The 21,355-nt window shown below is 39.8% G+C and overlaps 1 protein-coding gene and 1 long non-coding RNA gene across 3 annotated transcripts in view; one reads left to right on the top strand and one right to left on the bottom strand.

The window, feature by feature from the left end:
• The window catches only part of mid2 (midline 2), a 149,229-nt gene that overhangs the window by 29,817 nt on the left and 98,057 nt on the right, over positions 1 to 21,355 (top strand). Inside the window, exon 2 of one of the 2 annotated variants that reach the window (XM_032527507.1) lies at positions 5,450 to 5,508. The exons of the other annotated variant lie outside the window; for it this stretch is intronic. The gene's annotated coding sequence lies outside the window, so the exon portion shown is untranslated. The remainder of the gene's footprint in view (positions 1 to 5,449; positions 5,509 to 21,355) is intronic. 2 annotated transcript variants of the gene reach the window in all.
• The window catches only part of LOC116696486 (uncharacterized), a 19,753-nt gene continuing 9,614 nt past the window's right edge, over positions 11,217 to 21,355 (bottom strand). The window contains exon 3 of the long non-coding RNA XR_004333747.1: positions 11,217 to 11,597. This is a non-coding gene — a long non-coding RNA (uncharacterized LOC116696486). The remainder of the gene's footprint in view (positions 11,598 to 21,355) is intronic.

The raw sequence follows: 21,355 nt of genomic DNA, 5'->3' as shown, positions 1-21,355 counted from the left end.
ATATATATATAAAAACACAATCAGGGCTATAAAGTGTCTGTTGACTAGTCTCTCTAAATGGAGTTAAGCTTGTGTGTACGTAGTCCTTAAAGACATATTCTTTCACCATGGACTCTTCAAAACATATTAAAATACACACAGTATCAGGATAGGAGAGATCTCATTCACAAACACGCTGTTGAAGTTTTATGGTAACGTCTTATCTGTTTGCCAAACCAGATTGTGGTCAGAACCGCCTTTTATCCACATCAGAGGCTTGTTGCTGCTCAACACATGTTGCTCACACAAGGTTCACTTTATCTTTCTCACAATCTCCTCTTCTCTCTTGACATGCTTCTGTTATGAATGGCAATGCGTGGCACTTTTCACACCACACATATTAATTCTTGTTAGCTGAGCAAAGACATCTCTTCCCTCAGTTTCTGTAGGTTCCTATCTTGGTCATGTGCTCCACCATGGCAGAGGCTTGTTCATTGGTCACAATTCCGTGACAATGTTGTCCAGCTCTCAGGTTTTATGTCAAAGCATATGGGATCTCTCTTTAACACGTCCTTGAAGTGAAATTTAGGTCTACCCGTATGCCGAGTTCCCTTCTTCAATACTCCATGTAGTACTGAGTGGGGAATGTGAGGTTGTGGCACTTTGTTGACATGGCCTGCCCATCTCAGACGATTACATTTCAGCCATGAAGACGGGTTCAGAATTTGTGATAGTGAACAGTTCTCCATTTGTCATCTTGTCCTCAAAGGCCTTTCCAATAATAAACTGCAGGTTTCTTTTGTGGAAATCACTGATTCTACTCTCTTGGGGGAGATATGTAGGCCAGGTTTCAGATCCACATAGAAGGATACTCAGTACACATGCTTTGTACAATCTAACTTTAGTGTGCACAGATAGATGTATATTCCTCCAGACACGTATGGTTAGATGACCAAAAGTAGAGGTTGCTTTGAAAAAAACCACATAAATTTTCTGACACCAACTTAACGTTTTATTTTTTGAGCAGTGCCTCTGCCAGGCTACAAGTGGAGTTGGAGAACTTTGAGTATAACCTTTGGAAAAATGATACAAAACAACATGTAGAAGAAAATGTACATTATAATTATCTTCTCAGTTATTAACATCTGAGCTTTTAACCTGCTGAATCCTTTCACTTTGTGTCTAATGCTACGCTTCTAATTATCCTATTCATCCACTTTTGTCTCCAAATTGTTTCTCAGCGGGGAAAGAAACAAATGTATCCTAAAGCTGAACTGTGATGTATTGATGGTACAGGCTACTCTCATCAAAGTGAAATAACAGTCTGTCCTTTACATATATTTATTGTAGCTAGGAACTGTGAGGGAGGGAGGGAAATAATATCATAGTTATTTAAATTTACAGGTTGGATATATTTCTCTGGCTGTCCTCCTGATTAACTTCCTTTTCTGACTCCTAAAGGAAGAGAATTGTGGGTTGGAAATCGTTTTTGTAGCAGCTTTAAACTAAAGTAAAAGAGGTAGAGAAAAGCGAGTGGAAGTAAGGAGAGATAAACGTGTGAGAAAGCCTTGGTGCTATGTTGTTCACAAGTTGATGACAACCTGTTTCCAAGTTACACGCAGTATTTTCCTATGAAGTCACAGGGAACTCTTTGGCATCAACAGCCCTAATGATGTGCTGACACGGGGTTTCACTGCCACACCAGTTCAAAGGATCCAAATGTTCCACTCAGAGTAAAGAGATTCCTTTTGTAAAAAAACGCAAAGAATAAATGTTAAATTTACTTTTTACATTGTTTGTTAGATGTCACCAATCCATCAGTCTGTGTTGTTTTTTGAGGGTGTCGTGTGGGGGATGGTGTGGGAGTGTAGGTTTCTGGGGAATACGATCCAGGAAGTATTTATCTCACCTGCCTTGAGGAGCCTGAAGCCATTGTTAGGGAGAGGGACATGTGGGCCCAGATAAACAGCATATGGATGGAAATCATCAATCAGTAATGCATTCCAGGAGTTACTTTAAATTACCATATAGATTGTAAAGTAGAGAGGGTTTCTCATAAATATTTTGATCATGTCCCATTTAACCTGGGTCCAGTTCTGACATTGCAGTGATGGCAATCTTTGATCACATTGGTAAAGGTGGGCTTGCCATCTATTTAGCAATGACGGGAGAATCAGGTCAACACACTGTCCGAAATTTCCTTTTCACAGATATAAAACACAACAGTAAATATTGTCCGTGTAAGCCGCGTTGTCACTTACTGGAAAAAACTCTTGGTTTTACACATTTGGTCTGGGCGAGGGGTGGCTCCTGAGTAGAGCGTGAAGGATGCAGGATATGACGCGGAATACATAGCGGTCATGTAGCTGGTTTGTAATTTGGTCATAAACAACCAAGTCTCTTGTCTCTCTTTTAATTTGTCTGACAATCTGCCTGAATCTCATCATCTCTCATTTTCATTGCTGTCTTTGTGTTTTTCCCTAACCTCGGATGTTTGTTTTCATCTGGTTTGCTCCAGCGTCATGATAGAAATGTCACCAATATGCCTACTCATGGGTGCCCGGATGGCTCAGTTGATAGAGCGGACGCCCATAGGCCAGGGTTTGACTCCGACCTGTGGCCCTTTGCTGCATGTCATTCCCCCCTCTCTCTTCCCTTTCACTTTTTTCAACTGTCCTGTCAATAAAGGCCTAAAAATCCCCCAAAAATAATCTTTTTAAAACAAAAACATGCCCACTTGCTCATTGTGAATTCTCTGGACAGTGACCTGGTATATTCACACAGGCTCAGTCGGACATTACACAGAGTTTGCACAAAGGAGCAGGCAGGTAAAGGTCTGGCCCAACTGATTCGGACATTTGGGTTCTCATGTACAGCTCATCCGGTAATGCTTAGATAAGTTCAGAAATGTAGTACATGTGTGAAAGGGTCTTTTTATGGACATTTTGGCTTGTGAGTTATTACAGGCATTCCCCTACTGAAATCTAGGATTTCGTTCTGTTCTGTTGAGGGGGGTGATGATGCCCTAAAACTTGAGTTTTACTGTTGAGTTTTTCTTGAAAAGTATTCCACTGACAAAGTCTGGTACAGTAAAACAACACATTGTCTTCCAGCGTCTAGGGAATATGAAAAATACATTACCAAACAAAGAAATGTGCTCAGAAATTCAAGGTTGGATTGCCAGTATCAGTTTGGATATTTTGAAATTGAATGTTGAATGTCACTTGACTTCAGGGCTTTATTTGACATCAGACCATTTAATGGGTTTCTTATAAACGGTTAAACGTTAATGTAAGACTTGGAACCTAGTCATTCAAAAAGCACAGTCCTAATTCTCAAAGACAAAACTAAAACTACTCTAAATGTTGTCACCAAGTACTGTATACTAAGTGTTTGCAAGGTAGAAACACGTATTGTACTCTTCTAATTCATGTCATCTCAGCAAGGCTGTAAGATATGTTGTGCATTACTGGGTGATTGTTTTTTCTGTTTATAACTGCTAATTGATATGACAGCTTAACTAAACCGTGCTCAGTTGTCATAATGTAACAATAGCAGCTGCTATAGACACTAATCTCATATTTGCATTGAGATATTAGACATTAACTGACACTAACATCAAGAGCAAGTAAGAATTAGTATAGTGCCACCGGTAACTATTTATCAGAATGATGTTTATCTAAAGCTTAGAACAAAATTTAAAAAATTAAGAAAAGTCATTACCGTACATTCATATAAACCCCCATATCCCTATTACCATCAACTAGTAAAAATGCTTTTTTTCCTATTGGTACAAACTGCATAATTGAATGCATTTAATGGTATTTTCTCTCTTTCTATTCATTTCTTATGTGTGTGATAAAGAGACTACTGACTTACATGGCATTTAAAGGAGATTAAAACGTGTTGAACCACTTTTTCATCAATTGACAGGCCTGTTCTCTGCTTATTCTCTCTTATTAATTATTATCATTATGGTGAATTGTGGCACATTGATGCACACGAATGATTAAAAGACAGTAATGGTGGACGACAGGAGGAGCAGCATGCAGCCACGTCGCCCGTAATTAACCATGGTTGTGTTAGCACATCTCATGGGAATTAGTTTGTATGCTAAATAATGAGCTGTATTGCAAATTAATTAATGTTTTCAGAGTGATTTGAAGCCTAATTAATTATCCAGATTGCAGTAAATAAACTTAAAAGAATTGAGTGATCTACATTATCAGAGTGATATCAAAGCAACCAAACATTTGACATGCAGGAGCATCAAAAAGCTCAAGCATAGCTATGTTCTTAGTCTTTACTAAATACTTCAAAATCCCCAGTATTCAGGTTTGATACTTTCGAATCTGGAGGTATTTTCAACACAGCTTCTCAGCGCAGTCTCTCTTGCCAACTCGTCTTCTCTTGTCAGTCGTGGATGATTCACTGGAATCCCTCCTGAGCTGGTTGGGAACAATAGCTTATTAGGACCCAAATGATGGGCTGTGTGTTCTGTTTTCTCAGATTATTTCACTCTTACAAAAAAGCAAAAAAACACAGCACCTGCTGGCCCTGGAGTAAACAATGCTCTGATTGTCCATGGTGGGACTTTGTCTGTTGACAGCCTCCTGTTACCTCTGTTTGGCTGCCTGCTGGTATCGCTATTTACCTGTAGCCTCTCTGAGGACCGATACTGCTTGAATTCTATGAAGTGTAACACGCCAGAAGTGGTAAATAAATCTTCTTAGGGCTGTATAAAAAGTGTGTTTGTTTATTTACTGCATTTGAATGTGTGTGTATGATTTCCTTTTATTTTTGAAAATAGAAGGTGTTGCCAGAGCCTGAATTAACAGTCAAAGTAGACTCTTAAGTAAACACAAAAAGGCATTGTTAAAAACAAAATACAGTAATACGGAAGACTAAAATAGAAAAGAATGTATGGACAAGGAAGTGATGGGCTTTGACATCGCATGTTTTCAGGATCACTCTTTCATCTTAAATTAAATTAGAGAATTTACAATAAAGGGTGTCCTATTTCTCAAAGACTATGTTAGCTAGTAGGCAACATGACATGACATAATATGTTACTAGATACGGCTGTGTTTTTTTATATAAGCTCAACTTGAAGGATTATTTATGGAATCCCCACCTCTAGCAACTACAATAGAGCACCCAGTGTGTGTAGATTTGGGAAACATTTCAACAAGTTCAGCATTCCATATATAACAGACTATTGCCAGTCATTGCTGCCATCCACAGTTTACTGTCAAATAATTGTCTATATTTGACTTAAACATGGGGCTTCATGCTTATCTGACTTGTTTTCCTATTATCCTCCCACCAACCTCTTCCCTTCTCTCCCGTTCTGCTCATTATGTGTTGTCTTGTACCTCACTTTTACCTCATCTTTTTTCTCTCATTTGTCTCTATCTTCCCTCTCTGTGTGTCTCTTTCTCACACCATCTCTCTCTGTCTCCCTCTCCAGCCCAGCGTCGTCCACAGTGGTGCTGCTCATTGCTAACTAGGCTGCCTCCAAGCCCACAGGTATGTCCCCTCCCCCCTCCTCTTCCTCCACTTCATGCTCTATTTTTAACTCCACTCTGCAGGATCCTTCCCCATGATTCTCCCTCTCCAACCCCAACTTACATCTCTGTCACCATCTATCTACCATTCCAGCCAAGTGGCAAAAGCATGTGGACCAATACCTATTTATACTAATGCTTGCTCTTCTTTTTTTTTTTGATTGAAGAAGCGCTGCCTCAACTTCATTTTGACCATCTATGAATGCGCACACCTTTTGTTTTCATAACATTAGATGCCCTTTTCTGATGGTTGCTTATCAGCTTTTTTCCCATCATATTATTGCTTTAAATTATGTGTAGTAGACAGGAAGCATGTGTAAAATGATGAAAAATAAGTGGTGTAAATTGAGATAGAGGAAAGAAAAGTAGAGAGGATATGATCAAGGTCATGATTAGGATTCAAACCAACAAGGTTTTAAGTACATGTAATTCACCAAAACCTGCTGAAAGCCTCCCTGACTTAAATAACTGGATTAGCAGTGGATACGATCATTCATGTCTAAAATGATGTGCTTTGTAAAGCTGCCACCTTGCCTCGCATGGAGCCTGGCATTGAGTGGAAACATAATGCACTTGTTGGACTGTATAGCTGGAGTCTGGGTCCTCGTCAGCTCCCGCTTCTCAGCCTCTTGTCTTTTAAGACCGCTTGACTGGCTTTTCCCGGTGCATATCCTCCTAACAAGAGCTTACAGCACATAGCCCCCCTTCAGGGAAAGAGTATCACGCTACCAAAGCTCTCTGTGTTTGTATGGAAAAAGCTTGTTGACTTTATTATATACAGGTTGAGTGGCTGTGCAGTTCTCGCACGTAAACAATTAAAGTTATGTACAATCCTGTGATGGTAAAAAGTAGCTTGAAATGGATTGAACTATTAGGCTAGCCCTAATAGAGACATTTTTACACAATTAATGTAAAAAATATATATATTTACTGTATTTGTTTTGCAAAAATGAGTCAAATCTTAATTATAGATAATCACTTTATTAAGATGACGCAGCTTTCAGATGCAGTTCTATAGCTTTCCAGGTGTTGTTTTCACTTATTCCATCTGAGGGGGTCCCCTAATAACAACAATCAATTTTTCTTATGAACTTGGGGTTTGGTAACATTGCATTTCTTTGATGTGAAGTATTTACATTTAATATGAACTTGATTAAGGTTGTCTTTGATACAAAAAGGAGGCGGGACAGAGGGAGACAATGACTATAAAATGGCTAAATTGAGGCTCGTTTTAAAAGTAGTTGAAGCCAGGCTTTTGCCTATTGGCTAGCATTGTTTGGTTTAATGGTGGCTTCTCAAAAACAGATTACTGTTTAAATACCTGCCGACTTAAAAGACGAATTCCCATTTTCTGTTGTGTGATACAGACAATTGAAAGGGCTAACCACATCTGAGGTAAGCAACATTTTGTCAGCCATAACAACAAAGTCTGACTCTGTAATGATTTTCGTCTGTGTTCCCAGACGTGCCATTTATGACTAAGGACAGAGCTGCCTTGCAGCATTCCTCCCTGATTTTCCCATGCAGAACCTACACAGGTAGACAGCTATGAGAGAATCCATTTGTCAAACTAACAGCCCGTCAGGGCTATAGACAGCCACTGTCAATGCTAGGCTTTTGAGTTATTATTTGTCTTACCAAAAGAAGCATGTACCCTGTTTTAGAGAGGTTTCTGAAAGATTTTGCACACACGGGCACTCAACAATACACACACTCACATTAACTTTCTGCCTGCCTCTTGTCGTGCAAATCACACACTCTCCAATTACTCAGTTTTTGCCTGTCAAGGAGGCATACTTTGCAGCAGATGCAATTGGCCAAGCAGTGGCATGCTGAGATAATGCACGCAGGCACGCTGCCAAAGTTGTGATGTTGCATGCAGCACTGAGTGTATGCTTTGAATGAACAGCAATCATTTGACAGCACTTACATACTTTGAAATTGTGTTTACAGTCCTTTAAACATTTCTTTTAAATTGCTCAGTTTCAGCATGTCCAATAATCCAGAATAGGGTGTTTGCAGCCTGTCAAGCCCTTCTCTTTTACCTATTGTTCCTTTATGCTTATTGGCATAGGCGCCGATACCGTAGGTGCTCCAGAGCTTGAGCACCCACGGAAAGTACTGAGCACCCACATGTGCCAGACGGCCAGTAGGCTACATTCATTTAAAATTAAACATTGCAGTTGGTGCTAAGTGGAGCGTCTGTCATAGTATGATTGGTTATGTCGCTGTCAGTCCCCTGCTTCATTGATTCTTACTTTCCCACAAAGCTGATCGTGGTTATACGTGTCAGATAAACTTTTCATCTTCAATCCTATCTGTATTTGTGAGGAGTGGCGCTCTCCTGAGTATGAAAGATAGCCTACTTTATGACTTTATTATCGAGTTGATTGCCGTGTGTGTTTGTGCCAGCCGCTTTTTATTTCCCAAGGTTCTGAATTGGTCAATAAAGTAGGAATGCCAATTTAAAGCAAACCTAAGCACTTTCAATGATTGACAGATTATGTCTTGGTCATATTTTAGGTGAAAGCAGGAGAAAGACCCATTAGCTTGGGATTTGTAAATTGCCTCTATGAGCCACAAGGGTCTCTCTGTCTCTCATCTTTCTGCTCCACTTCTGCTTCCCCCTTCTCTACTCTCCATCATTTTCCTCAGATATCTGTTTCTTACTCATCTTCATTTACTCCCTTTTTTTAGCCTGGCAAAAATGGATTAATAATACCAGAGAGGCTAGTTTTATTTGTTTTTTTAGCCCTTTTCTCTTTCCTCTTCCCTTCCTCTCCACTTGTCTCATCCCTCCTCTCTCCTCTGGCGTAAGCCTTCTGACAGCCGAGGTACCCTGCAGCCCGCCTTGGACAGGTATAGCACTAGATGAAAGGTTTGCAGCCAGAGCTCCCTTTCAAAGATGCCTTCTGCTGCATTTCTGCTCTCCATGGGCACTCAGTTGTCCCTGCCAGGCAGATGGAGAGAAAGAGGGCAAGGAAAGAAGAGGGAGTAAGGAAGTAAGGGCAAAAGAGTGAAGGAAAGATTACCAGAAACAGCAACAGAAAGTAGAGAAAGAGAGAGTGAGATCTTGAAAGTTTGCCTTGCTCCAGATCCGTAAGTTGCACCTGGCCTCTGTAGGTGATCAAAGAATCTTGGCTTCCAGGTGAGTGCAGGGGATGTGATATGCCCCTGCTTTCACTCCACTTCCAGTTTGAAGCTCATCTTATACATCCGTATTCAGTCTGGAGGTCGCCATGGGACACAAAGGAGTTTTTGAAAGTGTTCCGGACATGGTTTCATCATCGGATGTCTTGGAGTCACACTGAGGTCTGGGTTCAGTTGAAGAAGTTACATATTTTGCCCCCAACAGAATCCATTGAACTTCATCTCTAAAGGTGAAATTGAAATGTCTTGTTTGGCTTCAGTGCCAAATCAACTCAGGACTGATGTCCTCATATATTTTGGATTTGTTTTATCAGTTTGCTACAATGGAAGCAAGCTGTTCTCTCTTATATTGAACTATATTGATTGATCAAAGTTCTTTCAAGAAAATATTACATGAAGATGACATTCATTTTTTATAATTTTTTTTGGCATACATTTTAAATTCCTTCTTTTCAAACAAATCAATAGGATGTGCTGAGTCCCCACTTGAAATTATATTGGCTTGCCTAGCTGAAAATATGTCCTGCTTGTGCTCCACTATGTGGCAGTTCTCCAGAGTTACCATTTCATTCTAGTAAAAAACATTCTGCTGCCTCAGCTTCCAAACTGTTTCACAAGCCGCTAAATGACCAAATCAAAACACAGTGTTGTCCAAACCCACATTTATTGGCTTTATTCAGTAAAGTCATTGCCTGGGAATAATTGAAAAAAATGTAAGCGTAAAAGAGATATTGTGTTTGCCATCAGAATGTAATTGATTTGTTTCTTTAAAATAACCCTCTGTGATGGCTTTCTCCTCAGCGATTGAAGGAAAGGAGAGCAGGTTCTATGGTATACGTACATATATCTTAACTGAAGACAAGCTGTATAATGCACTGCAGGTCTAAGCTGAAAGATTTGACTTCTGGATGCTGCAGTGACAGGTGATACTGAGTGGATGCAGTGCAGGCAGTAAAACAACAGACAGTTGGTCATTACGAAAGACGCAGGTGGGCCAAAAATCAATCACACTAAGACTGGCCTGGACTCTGACAGATGCCTGATGTCTGCTTGATGAAGAGCTCTGCTGTTCTTCGGAGTGATGAGGAGGAGGAGAGGGCAATGAAAGGGGAAAGAAGAAGAAGGGAATTAGGATGAGCTGGAGGATAAGCAAGAGGCAAGGAGGAGGAGGTGTCAAGACAATAATGAACCACTGAATCAGGGAATCTGCAGGAAAGCAGCAAAAGGTTTGAGGTACTGTATATGTTAATGAGTAGATCAGGGGGGAAAGTTAAGGAAAGAGGAAGAGGTCAGCAAAGGGGAAAAGGAAATCAAGACAAAGAAAAGATAAGGAAGGGTAGAGCAGGAGATTTAGGCTCAAGACATTTTTGCCAGCACCTCAAGTCAAGCTGTCATTTGATGTGGCTACGGTTACTGTAACAGCACTTTAACAGCACTGCGTGCAGGTTTTAGAACAAGTCAAACTGTGTGTCTTGACAACACCTTTATAGGCTATTTCATGGTGTCTGCTCCAACTGAATGAGAAAATATCGGGAAACGCCACTGCATTATTTTCCCAGACTCAATAACTAATAATCTTTTGTGTCTATTTTATTCTCATTTGACAAATGTGTACATCAAGGTGGAATTTTCTACTCTGAGATTACGTCAGGGTTGTACATTACTTTTAAAAGGTCCTCCAAAGTCCAATGAGATTCATTTCAGTTTTAGGTAATTAATTGCAAAATAATTTGAATAAAAAGACATTTGTTTTGTCATTCATGCAGCTTAGTCTGCTTAACACGACTACTTTTATGGCTCATGCTTGAAATTAAAGGCCAACAATTGGTAGGGCCCATGCATTGTTGAGCTTGTATCTGTGTGGGACCCCTTATTTTTTGTGAGAATTGCAAGATTGCATATCGCCTGATACTCCATCATGTTAGGCTTCAGGTGATGTGTTTGTGTCTGAACTACGTCCGCTCACGTTCCGTAAGGAGCTCCTGGCAGCTATGGACGTGGTTTAGATTTAGGTGTGTGTGTGTGTGTGTGTCTGTGTGTTTGTGTGTGTCAGATGTGACAGTTCTTTCAAAACAACAATGGAGGAAGTGATTGACAGATTGCTTATCCAATCACCTGCCAGGTATTTTTTTTAAAGTGCCTGCCCTTTCCATCAGTTTCCAATGACTGTTTCTCAGATGGTTCTGTGTAACAAACCATCTGGCACGTCAGGTTATGAGACTGCAGCAAATAGAGGGGAATAAATTCTTGTGGCAAGCGACAATCCTATGGCAAATGGGTAAGCATGTTAACAGAACGCTAAGAGTACTGATCCGGTGCATCAGTGTTGGCCTAAGTCTTCCACAGCAAGGCCATCAGACAACATATGAACAAACAAGTTTTAGATTAGTGTTTAAGCTGTCGGGTCGAACACATAATGACAAGCCTTGCTACTCTTGCACAGTCAGGGTGGTGCTGTGCTGAAAAACCTTTACAGCTTCTTTTCCTGCATTCTTCAGAACTGGCTCTGTGCCTGCCCAAGCATCCTGATAATCAGTTAATGTGCAGAGTTATTGATTTTGTCAGTGTTACGGGCAGCTAAGCTAACCTTGCTCATTAGACACACAGTAACAAAAGTTAGCCTAGCCGGTAACACTAATCCCCTGTCTTCTCTCCCAACGTGTTGCGTTCAACGTGAGAATGAGACTAAACTGGTCTGAATGAATGTATATCCCTCCTACTCCTGAAGGGGTTTTGTGCTGTGTCAAACTGACTCACCCAGAACACTGAATGGTTTTGCCTCTGAAGATGGCCCACTTGCTCCAGCGTCCACTGTCAGTCGCAGACAGCTCTCACTTGAGCTGTTTTAGCACTGTCTCTCTCTAGGCATGGCCAGCCCCAGCTCATGGAGGGGAAAACAGTCTTTTTCTCAGTATGCTTCTGCAGCATGTCTGTTTGCTCGAGGCTGTCTCCCTCTCGCTTCCTCAAACAATCTCCATCTAAATCTCGTCACCTGCCAGTAGGCGGGGTTAAATCAGTATTCACAAACACGCCCTCCTCGTGTCAGTATTTCCCTATGCTCACTACTCAAAAGATCTGTCTTGACAACAGTCTTTGTTAACACACATACTATCTTCCACCTCAGCATGCCCTCCTTTCAAAGATCCTTGAGCAAAAGTGAATAGGTGGGACCACACCCCAACCTGGCAGGTGCAGCCAAAGGGGAGAATATCAGGTCAAGCAGAATAAGTGTTCTCACACAATACGCATGAACACACTGCACAGATATGCCTCAAACCCAAAGTTGCCTTTTAAACAGTTAAGAGGTCATTTGCTGCTGAACCAAGAATTAAGCATTTTAAAGGATGCAAGAAGGACATGCAATGAGTACTGAATATGAATAATAAATCAAGAAAAAGATTGTAGGGTTTTTAGTCACTCATCCCTTTGGTCTAAAGCAATGTTTCCCAAATTTAGGGTCGGGACCCAAAATGCATTTCACTCTGCCAATTGGCAGAGTGAAATTTTTGTACATTTGGGTCCCGGGGAGACACCAAATTTCTCTTTTGGGTCTTGAGCTGAAAAAGTTTGGGAACCACTGGTCTAAAGTATCCATAAATCATCCCTTTGCCACCACAATTTCTACTACTGTATTTTACAGTTGATACTTATTGACAGAATTAAATTTGCTGATTAGCCTAATTTTGACCTCAGTGTGTAATTATAATTTACTAGATAGTCCCTCCCACATTAGTCTTGATCACCAAATGTACAGTACTTGGATAAAGCCTGACACCGCCAGATATCCCTCCCCTTCCGCTATCTATTTTTCAAGGGTACCATTATTGCATCTGGGGCTTAGCATCTCCCAGGACAGTTGTGATTGGTTAAAAGAAATACAAACAAGCCAGAGTGTTTTTTTGCCTATCCCAGAATAGATGAGCAGGTTAGCCAGGTCATGGAGATAGACTACTCCATAGTTGAAAGGACAGGAAAGGTTAGTAATGAGAGGGGATGGATGAAACACACATGGGTGAAGTGATGTTCCCCCTACTGTCCTACTTCTACAACTGTGTTGCATTGCAAGTCACCCAAATACTGAACAGGTGTAGGTAAGGACGTTTCTCCATCTCAGGAAAATGCCTCTTTGCTGGCCCAATGTTGGACTTTGCCCAATTACTTTATATGAAAATAAAGCTCATACAGCAACATCTCCTTTGTGACAAAAACAGACAAGTGTATTGAGAAATATGGCCTTATTTTAATGAAGGCTAAACTCATATTGACCTTGGTTACAGAAATTCTACTAAGCAGTTTTCACACTTAATTAGAGTATGAAGTGTAAATATTACCCCACTCTGATTTTTGATGCAACCATTGTATTCTTGACATATGCTCTGTAGCAAATAAGAGACTTTTCCAATACAGTTGGTTATAGGTTGCTTAAATTGAACAGTTGTTCCTGTCAGTTACAGTGCCATTTTACAGAAATCATTTTCACAACGTTAACAGAGATATTTTGAAGGGCCATCTGTCTGTTAGAGAAGAAATTATGTTTACAATAACTCCAATCTTGCACATCAGCACATAAATACTCATATATGTGTGTATATATATATATATGTATGTATGTATGTATGTATGTATATATGTATATATATATATATATATATATATATATATATATACTTTGAATGGTTTCACATGAAATAAACATGTTTTCAGATGAGATATTATTTTCAAATGTTATGCAATTTGACACAAGCTTTCCATTTGGGTTAATATGCTGGAAATACATATATTATTATTATTATACATGTGTTCATGAGTGTTGTGTAGCTCCTAGCATACAATACACTGTAGAGTCTTTACCGTTGCCTGCTCCATACTATCCCTCAATCTATTTATTTCTTCTTTGGATACTTAATCACCTTCCTCCCTCCTACCTCTGTCTATGTCTTCCACCTCTTTTCTTTCATCTCCTGATTTAATCAAGCATCCAATCACATAACCAGGAGGATGAGGGATAATGAGATTAGGCCTGTACATGTTTACACATTCTGATTTACATTAGCTTTTCCTGCCTTTCTCTGTCTGACCCATATTTTCTCTATCTGCCTCCTCTGTGTTTTTGCTTTTTATGTCTCCAGTCTCCCTCACAGGCTTTCTGTCTTTTTCACTTCTGCTGCGGTAGCAGCGTCTGCAATACACTCTTGCTTTATTCACCAATAACCTGTAATGTTATTTATTGTACACCAGTGACAGTTTTATTCCAACAATGCAGTCTCTGATCTGATTATTTTATTTCAGTTGACCGTCTCATACATAATCTATATGAAATATGTAATTCTCACTGTTGTGCTTTTTTTGCATGGGGCTGCAGTTGTATTGTAGGTTATGTAATAAAGAATTGAATGTGTGTATGTGTGTGTGCCGTATGTGTACATACTATATATTACACACACACACACACATACAGTGACTGATCATGTTGAGCACTTCTCCAGTCATCTGTCAGCAATACTGTAGCCTATATCCTCGACGTTCCACTTCCATGATGCCGGATGCATGTCTTTTTGCCGATGTTAGATACCGTCAGCTTTCTTTGTGTTGGAATTTTAAACTCCGGTGGATTTATGAGGACTATGGTAAAACCAGAGCATGTTTTTTTCCCATACCAGGATGCTATGTGGACTAGCCAGACCCTCCTCCGCAGCGCAGTGGAGGAAGGCCTGGTAAAGCGAGACAAGCGCAAATGTCCTCAGTGTAGCCTACCTTCATGTCATCTGATTCTGGGTCCAAGAACCATTCAATTATTACACAGTAAAGCTATCCAAATGGAGGAAGAAAAGGTTATTGAGGCTACAACTAATGCAGTGTGCAGAGTCCCAGGTTTTAGCAAGCTACCCTTGGGAGGAAGCAAAAGGTCTTTTGCAAAAAAGGGAAATTAAACTATAAGTGCTTAGCAGGAGGGCCCTATTGGTCCACTGTGACAGAGATAAGGTGAGTGAGCAATTTTCAAATGTCTGTAATCCTAAACGACTTCTGTGATGCCCAGGGGATGTGAGTTTTGCATTTTACATAATTGACTATATCTGCATAATTGACCAATGCTAAGAAGCACTCTAATTTGGAATGTCTTTTAAAGGCTGGATCTGTGATCCAAATGTAATCAAAAGTGTGGCACATTGAATAACCTGCTATTACTCTCATATTGACTGGACTTTTAATACGTTTTTCAGTTTTCTGATGCAAGCTTGTTTTTTATTTGTGACATTTATCATCTTAAATTGTGATGAAAATTAGATTTTCCATTTATGTAGAAATTAAATTCTTCAAGCGTGAATATATCTGCAATATAGACAATAGAGGCTGTCCTATGAAGAAAGTATCTTAGAGAGAAGTAGTCATTACACAGCTTAGTAGCAATCATTTGTATTTCAAACTTCTGTTTTCTTTGTTGGTTCAATTTCCTTATGAGTGACAGGTCAGTACTTGTTCAACAAATCAATCCTGTCATGGGGTTTAGAGTTTTGGATTTCAGACAAAAAGAATGAATTTGAAGTAATAACAATATAGCGAATGAGTTTTAGGGCTCCCATTAAATTATCTGGCGCTATACTCTGTAAACTCCCATATCTTGCCCTCAACCTTGTCTGTGAAATCTGGTTAAGACACACAAACAGGATGTTTTATGTACATTGTTTGCTTCCCGCTACTGTTTTTGTGAACCATTTGAAATCCGCCCCTGCAGTTCATTAGGTCATCATAAAGTAAATTACATAATAATCATAATAATTAAGTAAATTACATAATAATGGCTTTGTGACAGACACCAGCAACAAAACAGCAGAGTGGGGACCTAACTGTTAATGAGAGCTATGTGTCCCAGTTGGGCTGTATCTGAAACTAACTGCAACTCACACACAAACAAGTCATCCTCTGGCCTCTGGAAACATACCACTCTGCTAACTGTGATACCGTCTGGTGCTACCAACCACCAACGTGTTGCAGCGTTAGAAAAAAAAAGAAAAGAAAAGGCAGCTCCCGTGATTCTAAAGATTCTGACAGCTGACAACAAGCTGCATGGTTCCAAGCCGGGCAGCTTCTCAAGCAGAAAACACGAACGTGACATTATGAAAACAAATTTTTAAAGCTAAATCTTACTCCAGATTGTCTTTAAAGGTTACAGACAGCCATGCTATCAAAGGAAGTTACCTGAGTATTACAGTGTTGTCATGAAATGCTTGGTGTTGGGTAGTGTTGCTGTAATGTTTTCTGCTATGTGTTGAGTGTTTTCAGTTATTTTTACTAATAAGGTATATGATCTTTTCTATTTCCATTTTTGATTTTCTCTTCTATGGTCTGGTGACCTTTTTTCTTTTTTATATGCAATGTGGTCGTAATTATATTTTGATGCATTTAGTACATCTTCTGAAAGGAAAGATAATTGGATGTTTCTATGTTGTGCAGAGGAACAGCATAGTTCAATATTTAACCATAAAATACATGTGCTCTTAAAATGTGCAGATGACGTTTCAAGTTCTAGTCTCCATCAGACATCCAACTACTTTTGACAAATTGGTTGTGCCTGTTTTTTGTCTGCTAATCCTAATGAGGTGGCCCAAAGCCCCTTAATGCATCTGAGTTCTATAATGTCCCAATATTATGTAATATAAATTATGATCTAGAAACATTAGTGGCTAGATAAGCATTGTAATTATAACAAATAGTGCACTATACAAACTATTAAAATCTCTGTTTATACTTGCCAAAGTGTAGTATAAATTACAGGCCTGCAGTTCAGCTGCAAAGGTCAAATACAGTTAGAAGGATCATCTGATGTCCTGTCTCTCATATTTCACAAATATGGCAGTACACAGACCAATGCCAAGGGTGTATTTTTTTGTTCAAACACAGTAGTAGTCACTCCTTAGATTTGACTCTGTCTTTCTGTGGACAGTCTGTGTTTAGCTCCAGTCTGTCTTGGTGTGGAGCCAGAGGGAGAAGAAGGCATTGTGACTATGATAAAGTATGAGTATTACCTTTTGCTGAGCATGTGTGTACACACACACACACACACACTAACAGTTGCCATTCAAAGGACATAGCGTTATTTAATCAGACAGTAGTCACTATGTATTCAGTTTGGTTTACACTGGAAGCCTATATAGTTTTCTCATAACAGCTTTAGAGCTGATCCTGTCACTATGGTGACACAGATCAGACCTGTTGCCTGTCTATATGCACCACTTCACAGTTAGGAATCCCTTCAATATGTCAAACTACATCCTGGAGGAAGCATATGGGTGGATTATAGATTCTACTTTAGGTAGTATGTCTACAGTAGCAGAGCTGACACTTTGGGCACATTTACATCAGGCTAAGTGACAAGTTAGAATTGCATGCAATGTTTAACAGTAACTTTAAGGACTCCGGATGGGAAAGCACACTAGCTCTGTTCTATTTAAGTAAAATGCCAACATTTAACAAACCACAGTGCCTTAAAATCTTCACTTGGAGAAGCATAACTTGTTGCTGTGTCACTTACAAATTGAGTTTGAGTTTGAATTTGGTTATGTAGGTGAAAGTACAAACATAATGTCTGCAGTCCGACTCTATTGGTGAAAAATATCAGATTTGAGGTTGCAGGACTAATGGAAAGCTGATGAAGCAATGCCACATCCAGAAACTTGTCTGATTATTTCATTGATCTGTTTATGAGGGCGTCCATTTGGAATGAAGAAAAGGATGGCCTAGACGATGTCACTTTTATCTACAGTGAAAGTGTTACTACCAACCTGGGGCATTTGATCACACTAAAATAATGGAGAAATAAATATTAGTTGTTTGAGTTACAAAGCTGTTATTGTTCTGCTTTGTGAATTGCTGTTAGATAACTAGAAACATTTGTTGCCAAATGAAAGTGAGGCTGCTAAAGGTTTTCACACTCTATCTAACGTCTCCCAGTTGTCTCACCAGGTTAAGAATGAGTAAGATTGTAATCAAATAATTAATAATCACAATTCAGTAAAATTGGAGTGAAATGAAATGATCGCCACTCCCACAGCAGTGTACATATTAGCCTGCCACAATGGTAAGAAACAGAGGCAGGCACAGAATACCAGATCCCTATCTTGAGCTTTCTGCAGTAGGCCAAAGAATTCCTATGTTTTTTTATGTCCCTGTTGTGAGCGTTTTTCCCCATCACTTCATGTTGCTTCAGTACACAGAGCATGGTGCTGTACAATAAGTCCCTGATGATCAGTGGGCTGGGAGAGGAAAAAGGAAGAGAGGAGCTGATGCGTTTCCGCTGGACACACTGTGTGGTGTTGGTGATTTATAATGCACTTCTACACACACACACACACACACACACACACACACACACACACACACACACACACACACACACACACACACACAAACTATTAGTGGTGTTGATGGTAATTTGATATGTAATATGCCCCATGCCTGGGCCACAGCAGGAGAATAGTGAGGCCAAGTCTCCAGTGGCCAGTGTGTTTACTGTGGACAGCAGACTCCTCCAGCCTGTCCTTACTCTGCCCTGTATAGGATAAGTAATTAACACACTTTTTATTATGTCTTTTGTTCTCTGATGTAAACTTTCCATTTAAATACAGTCAAATAAATTCTGCTTCAATACAATGTTACCATACAATAATGCAGTAATATCATAGTCCCAGCTACATTTGGTAAGTAAATTAGTCATTTCCCAAGTAACTTTTTTTATTTGAGAATCATTTCCCAACTTTCATCAAGAGTTCATTAAAACAGTGAAATAATATATGAGTCGGCCAATTCATGAGGAATTGATTTTTTATGTAAATGTAGACTACATATAGCAATGATATTTGGCATCTAGGCAATGACCTTGTCACTCCACCCAAAGACGAACCAAACTCAGCACAGCCGGGAGTATGGAGTGAAGATGATAATAACTTTACCCCCAGGGGAAACAGTGACTTAACAGTTTACTGGGATGGATGTGGGCTTTTAAAATGCTATATGATGAGAAGCAGCAGCGGCAGTAGCAGCCGCAAGTGACAGCATAGCTTTCAAAGAGCAGTGTGGCAGCAAAAGAGCTAACAAAGCACTGAAGCATTAGAAACATGTTTACAGTAAAGAGAGTATCTCGTGTGAGTGTAACAGCAGAGTTGATTTGACTACCTGAACTAGTTTCTTTTAATGAAATGTTACTACTGTAATACATTTTATTTGTATATTTTTTGTAATCAAATGGAAGTATGGTGTAATAACAGCTAGTGCGTAAGCAAGTGAGTCCCAGTAGCTCAAGCCAGTCTTGAAATAAATGATCAGTAGCCATCATCTGACTAGCCACAGCCCTGCAGCAAGTGGTTGCTCTGCACAAACTAAGAGTAAACACACAACAGCACTGTCCAGCACCGCAAATTGCTGAGTTCATTTAGAGTGCTGGATGCTAGAGCTGCCTTCAGAGGAAACGACTCCCATTCACAAAAATCAGATGTCCATGTGGTCAGTGAGGATATCTGAGTGTAGATGCACTGGTGGATGCCTGGGGCTGGATCTAGGCTAAAATCTGTGCGGACAATTAACTATTTTGTCAGACTCAAAGCATAAAAGACCTATTAAAATCCAAAATAACGAATTAAAGTTAAATATTTACATGTTGGCTCAAACCATTTACTCAAGAAAAGGTGTTCCTTTAAGAAATCCCTATCACATACAGACAATGTGTGGAAATTTAGCATGGAGCGTGTAAATGAGATAAAAACATTTTTAAAAAAAATACCATTCTACCTGTTTGTCTAGAAACACCCCCTTGGCTTCACAGTGATAAGATTTCCTCTTATTCTGGTGGAAAAACAATCCAAGCAGACAGGCTACTGTGCACAGTGCAGAACAGATTTGCACACTGGGAGGCCAACATTACAGACAGGAAGAAGGTCCACAAACGGTTATCAAGACAAGAAAAGGCATGACATCTGTGTTTGTAGGTATATCGAATATAAACAGACGGGTAAATATAGTAAACAGTGAGCTCAAAGAAACAGACAGGCTCTCAGACGATTTGCGGTGGCTCTTGTTGACAGTCGTAGAGCACACCAGCTTGTCTGGCCACACCTAATCTGGCTGCCTACAGGAGCCTACTTACTGTGTTTCTACACTGTAGGTTCATTTGACTCGCTGGTAAACCATTGGATATAAGTTTTTCACATTTCAGAAATCTAAATGTATGTCTTCAGTGTCAGACAATGCTACTTTTGATCTCTTATGGCTAGCAGTGATGCCTTAAAATGACTTCAGTAAAGTTTTATTGGAGCTTTGTATATAGACTACTACCTTTGATGAAAGAGGAAAAAGGTTTTGGTATTTGACATGACCAGTGATGAGATATTTTTAGAGGCAACAGTCAGAAATAAGCCTTCAAAGCATCCTTTGAACTTGGCTTTTAAATATTTTGTATACAGTTTATCAAAATGTCAAATAAACCTTTCTAAACTCTGTAGGAGCCTAAAGCAGTATGTGATCAGTTTTGAGTAGCATTTACATCAATATTACATAAATCTGGCTATTTTTGGCATCTGTTATTGTGAGGCACCCACAGTTTAACCAGTGTATATATGCCCCTATGCAGAGAGCAATGCATGGGGACCAAATTGTATTACAAGCAGTGTTCTGTCCGACAGGTGCCGGACAGACTGGGAGAGAGCAGCAACAGCACGCTGCAGCAGTCTGATGAAAAGCTCTACAAAACCTCTTAACCTCTGCACTGTTTCCAAGCGCACACACACACACCCACACACACACACACACACACACACACATCTGCAGACACAGAAAGTACAAATGCCTGCTCAGAACAAAGATGAACGGATTCTCTGTGTATTTTTTGTTGTTTATGGCTCCAGTGTGTGTGGTATCCTGTAGAAATATAATGGGAATACTACAATAAACGTGGGACATACATCAAGTAACTGACTGTTGTGTAGGAGTATTATACGCACACTGAAACACAGAGACTTTACTTGGGACACACACACATACTCACACACAGACACAATCATGTAATTAATCCAGGAAATTAAAGTGTGATATCGTCCTTATTATAAACCACTTTTGCCCAAGTTGAAATCAATGAATATTCTAATTGCTGCCTTTGGGCCTTTTTTTTTTGTGTGGAATTGAACATGGAATTACCTCCCTGTTTTACTTATTGATAGTAAAGAAGAAAGCAGGACGTTTAATATCTGAGGCCCGCTTTATTACCCGGAGTTGCATCATTTTCCAGAAAAGAAAATGAAGGGCAATTGTGGTTATTAATTAATTTGTCATGCAGGTTGGAAAACTGCTGTCATCTTCTCTAACTGCCTCTGTTACCGTTGGTGACCTCATTGTGTAACCTTGTTACTGAGCAGCAGTTGCCAGGTAAATTTCATTCCGTAAAGTCGATAGTTTGACGAAGTGTGTCGTGTAGTGTGCTGCTCCACTCTAAATGGAATTAGGCGACAGTGACCGCGCGATACAGTTTGTAGAGCCTAACATGCCCGACACTACACTAAAGCTTCTCTATCTGCTGGCTTTTGCTTTTTTGTATTGTATGGGTAGGAGGAGCCGCTTTCCTGTGATTGTCTGGCTGCTCGCTCGCTCGCGCTCTCTCTCTCTCTCTCTCTCTC

The sequence above is a fragment of the Etheostoma spectabile genome, chromosome 10 (genome assembly GCF_008692095.1).
Source record: "Etheostoma spectabile isolate EspeVRDwgs_2016 chromosome 10, UIUC_Espe_1.0, whole genome shotgun sequence".
Taxonomy (NCBI): Eukaryota; Metazoa; Chordata; class Actinopteri; order Perciformes; family Percidae; genus Etheostoma; species Etheostoma spectabile.
The sequence above is the reverse complement of the archived record's forward strand: the minus strand, read 5'-3'. Positions and strand labels throughout refer to the sequence as shown.